The sequence below is a fragment of the Sus scrofa genome, chromosome 8 (genome assembly GCF_000003025.6).
Source record: "Sus scrofa isolate TJ Tabasco breed Duroc chromosome 8, Sscrofa11.1, whole genome shotgun sequence".
Classification (NCBI taxonomy): Eukaryota; Metazoa; Chordata; class Mammalia; order Artiodactyla; family Suidae; genus Sus; species Sus scrofa.
In genome coordinates, this window is record NC_010450.4 from 108,466,905 (window position 1) to 108,472,327 (window position 5,423).

The 5,423-nt window shown below is 40.6% G+C and overlaps 1 pseudogene; it reads left to right on the top strand.

Moving 5' to 3' along the window:
* Positions 3,214 to 4,233, top strand: LOC100620254 (annotated as a pseudogene).

Genomic DNA, 5,423 nt, shown 5'->3' on the forward strand with positions numbered 1-5,423 from the left:
CCATCCCTGAGGTATCTGAACCCCAGGTCACCAAGTTCTTCTCATGAAAAGATACCTGAACTTTGCCCTTGATTACCAAAACTTGGCAAGGGCGCACCAAGAATTACCTCAATGATCATCTGAATATCAGACACATTGCTTGCTGCCCCCTTTGTATTACTTCCATTGGTGGAAATGATTTTTCCTACCAAGGTACCAACTTCATTCATATTCTGGTCACTTGCAAGAGGAACGTGAAGTGCCTCGGAGGCATCGCTTAGCTTATAGTTCGATAGGGCTCTTATTGCAACCTGGGGGAAATACCCCTTTTTGAATGAAGAGCCCTCAGAGAGACAGGGAAGGGAAGCACCAATTTGCCAAGTGAGTCACTGGGAGAGATAATAAACAGAATTAATCTTGTTTCTGCATGTTGGTTTCTGGACTTACACATTCTACTTACTGGAGACACAGCATCACATAAAGACCTTTGAATGAAAATGGACACTATGTCCTGAAGGAATGGATTCATTGTGAAGTATCTTCTCTCACCTTGGGCTTTACCTTAGCCTTCGGCAGGCCAGAAGCTTCTGAACGGCACTGTGTATAACACAACTGCTGGGTCATGTGTCATGGGCCATCTACAAAATCCTTTTTCTGCAAAGTGGGTCCTTTAATCTGATATAATATTACATGGACCTTTGTAGTGATGAATCATATGTTGTATAGACCCTAGGACAATGGTGCTGGCTAGAGCTTCATGGGTTGGAAACGCAAGGCCATAACTATAAAATTTGTCTGTTCTTATCAAAATGAATCAATATACCTTCCAAGCTGGAAAGAGTCCAATGTATTCAGCTGTCCTCCAAGTGACCAGTTGGTGCCATATGGACAGCTTAGCAATGATCTCTATTGCTGGCAGGTTGTACATTTCATGGCTTTAGCAAGTAGAATCCCATACTGTTGGCCCATGCGTAGCCTCCATCTCTGTCATCAAAGGTACTTATTTTATGTGCCCATTGTATCAGCACCAGGGTGGGTGATGACAGAGGCTGGTTTATGTAAACTGGCCAATTCAATTTTATTTACCAGGGTGTTTAGTGCTGCTTTCATGTTGAAGATATCTGGAGGACATTAACATGTGATATGAACATCTCCACAGTGCGTGACCATTCTCATACATCCACCCCATGTCTCTACCCAGAACACTTTGAAACTGATCTTTCAACATTTCTCTTTCCAGGCCTCTTATCAGCCAAGCCACCTCCCTTCGCCCATCATTCTATATGTATTTTAAGCTTGGGTCAGTTATCTGTCCACACAAAATGAATCAGCAAGGCACTCTCTGAACCTGTCCATTGGGATGATTTCCTATAATCATTGTCTTACCCTGAATGAGGCTCTAGTGCAGCCATCATCTGTTTCTGTCTTGTACCTACATCCCCAGCTTGCCCATTCATGAACCCAAACCCTTCCATAAGCTAATTGTAAGGGATCTTCACTGCAGCCATAGATGTGAGCCGAGGAAGAGGCACTGGTGTAAACGTGGTATATTAACATGGGGGTAATTATGATTAATTGCACCCATGAGGCTTCTGATGGTGAAGCAATGCCCCTTGGGCCTTACTGTTTGGGAATTTTATTAATTTCTGCTGTTACTAGTGAGCTTAGTCTCATGGCACTTCTGCCCCAGCCTGCAGAAGACAGCCACCACCTGAATTTGTAGTGTTGGTGCTCTTCTCACCACTGCCATCCTTATTATATTGGAAAATCATGTGACATCTGGGCTCTTTAACTTATTGGCTTTGTTAATAAAAATTAACACCATAAACGTCATTATGAAAGGTCAAATAAATTTCTGCTGCCAAATGAACTTGCAAAAAGAAAAAGAAAAATAACTATTGGATGTCAGAGATCTTTGGATATTTGGAATTGTGAATAAGGGATTGTCAGATGGACAGAGGAAGTAGCAGAGAATTCTCTCTGTGGGAGTCCCATGATAACCTTTTATAAATAAGGTGTTACATTACTATACCCAGAGTCAGCCATGTATCTGTGACACTTTTCATTCTCCACATGTGCCCATTCTCCTGTGTCCATTCACATACCTCTACTCCTTGAACCTGATCTTTTAGTCTTTCTCTGTCCAGGATCCTGATCAGCTAAGCCGTTTGCCATTGCCCATTAATTTCATATATGTAGTAAGCTTGGCTTAGATATGGCAGTGGGCGGTAATTCCAGAACATAGGGGAAGAGATGGAAGCAGATTGGATGCTGGGGTCTCGTGTCACAGCAGGTCACTGAAACCATTCACCTATGACTCAGGACCAATGTGGGACAGGAGGAGTGAAACAACTATAGCAGAAAGTTAGAGGAAAGACTGAAAACATCCTCTTTACCTGGTGGCCACTCTCTAACAACACAAATAATGGTTATGATGAGATAGAATAAAACATGAGTTTGGTTATTTTAGAATGCTTATCAGAGATGTGGTAGAAAAAAGCTTCTAAGAACTCTTCACTTTTCATATATGTAGACTGCTGTCACCTTCAACTGAATTTATTCAAAATCAAAGAAAACAAATTCCGAGAAAAACAATGGTCAGCATGCCAACATTTATGTTTCTAGCACTCACACATTTTTCTTAGTCTCAAACTTTGAAACCATCTATGACTCTTACATCTATTTAGATCCTACACTGACCCAACTCCTATCATTCATCCCTTAAAACGCATCTGACACTTACTCATAATGTTTTGTTTCCATCTCTAGCTTTTGACTGTGGACCCCTGTCTCACTTTTTGACTATGGAATAATAATCTAGTTGAGTTTTCCCTGTCTAAACAAGCCTACCTACCACTGTAAGATTAGTTTTCCTGAAAAACTATTTCTAATACCTTATTTTTGGCCAAAAACTATAAAAAATATAAATAAAAATTTCTTATTAAATACCCTTAAACAATTTTAAAAAGAAAGCCCCAAACTAAGAAAGCATACTAACAACACATTAGAGGGATTGGTGTTAAACTAGCTACCACTATGAGAAGGGATGCTTCAATTTAGAAGCAAAAGATAAAATCTCCATGCCGCAGGTATAGCCCTAGAAAAGGCAAAAAGACCAAAAAAAAAAAAAAAAAAAAAAAAACAACAACTCCAAAGAAAAATAGGAAAACATCAAGTGGTAATTCACAAATTAAAAAAAAAATATTTATATATATATATATATAAGCAGATCATATGCATGAAGACGTGCAGGTTGACAGTAATAAAAGTGCAAATAAAAATACAACTCACCTTTATGTGCTACCCAGAGAGGAGTCCACATGCATTGTTCTGGGTTCCCATTGTAACTTAAAGGAAAATTTTACAATGCCCAGAGCCCTGGATAGTCTGAAAACGAGGAAGAAGAATCTCCACAAATTCCTTGCAGCAGGAACCCACTTAGGTAACACCAGCTTTGACTTCCAAATGGAACAGTACATCTACAAACAAAATAAAACAAAGAAAAAAGAAATAATGTCATCTACATCATACATCTGAAAAGAACCTGCAAAAAGGTTTCACTGGCAGCTTGTGTCTTTGAAAACCCAGCTGATATCAGTGTCACATCCTCCAGGAACGCTGGCAACTGAGCTGTGCTGAAGTTTGTTGCTGTCACTGGAACCACTCCTATTGTTAGGTGCTTAACTCCTGGAATCTACTCCAACCAGATCTAGGCAGCCTTCTGGGAGCCATGATTTCTGGTGGTTACTGATCCCAGGGCTGACCACAAGCCTCTCATGGAGGCATCTTATGTTACCTGTGTACAGTCACTGAGCATAAACAGATGCTCCTCTGCACTGTGTGGACATTGCCATCCCGTGCACCAATAAGGGAGCTCACTGAGTAGAACAAGTGTGGTGGATGCTTGCCCAGGAAGTTCTGCACATGCATAGTACAATCTCCTGTGAACACCCTTGGAAGGTCATGCTTAATCTCTTCTTCTACAGAGGTCCCAACGAGAATGAAAAGGAAGATTGGGCTGCTGCTCTAAAGGCTATGACCACGGAGGAATTTCAGGGTGAATGAACTGCTCTAGCTTCCAAATTTATTGCTACTCAATCCTAGGTCACACACAGGTGTGAGGTTGGCAGGTGATCTCTATGCCCATCCAGCAGTTTCCCACTGAAGACTGGAGCACTCAGCCTGCCACTGGAAGACTGGACTGCAGCTCCCACTGCATGGGCCATAAATTGGATAGGAAGAGCCACTGAATGATCTTAAGTTGTTCTTCTACACTCTCTTAAACAGGACATGGAAATAAGAGTAATGGAAAATAAACAGTTTAAAAAAACTCATTATTACTTGACTCTCGGTTTGGTTAGATTTAAAAGAATGATAATATCCATTACCAATGAAGAAGCTGGGATAGAGACATTCTCCTGAACATTGCTGGATTGAATGTAAATTGATGCAACTTTTCTAGAGAAAGATTCCATAATGTTTTCAAAACTGAAAAACATATATGCTCTTTGATTTGGATTTACATCTTTAGAAATTTATCCTAAGAAAATAATTGTGCATTTGCCCACATATTTATGTATAAAAACACTTTTCTCAAATACACTTTTGACTGGAGTTCCTGTCATGGTACAGTGGTTAACGAATCTGACTAGGAACCATGAGCTTGCGGGTTCGATCCCTGCCCTTGCTCAGTGGGTTAACGATCTGGCGTTGCTGTGAGCTATGGTGTAGGTTGCAGATGCGGCTTGGATCCTGCATAGCTGTGGCTCTGGCATAGGCTGGCGGCTACAGCTCCGATTAGACCCCTAGCCTGGGAACCTCCATATGTCGCGGGAGCGGCCCAAGAAATGGCAAGAAGACAAAACAAACAAACAAAAAACACTTTTGCCTGAAACATGAAATGAGAGAAAAATAAATACAAAAATGGTTTTAAAAACTGTATAATAGCATCTCCTGCTGCGGCTCAGTGGTTTAAGGACCCAACTAATATCCATGAGGATGAGAGTTCAATCCTTGGTCTCATTCAGTGGGTTAAAGGATCCAGCATTGCCTCAAGCTGTGGTGTAGGTCTCAGATGTGGCTCCGATCTGGCTGTGGTGTAGGTGGCAACTGCAGCTCTGATTCAGTCCCCAGCCTGGGAACTTCCATATGCCACAGGTGTGGCCCTAAAAATAAAAAAATAAAATAAAAAAACCCTGTATAATCTCCATATGGTAGAATGCTACATGCAATCATCAAAATGATGTAGGAGAACAGTATTGTAGACTGGAATATTGAAGACACAGTATTAGGTAATAAAAGCAAATGAACAACTAATATGTACAGGTTAAAATCAATTTTAAAGAAAATTAATGTCCAGAAATAGAAAAAAAAAATCTCAAAATACATAACCCAAAATGCTAGCAGTGGTTTTCTCTCAATGATAGAATTATGACTGACCTTTC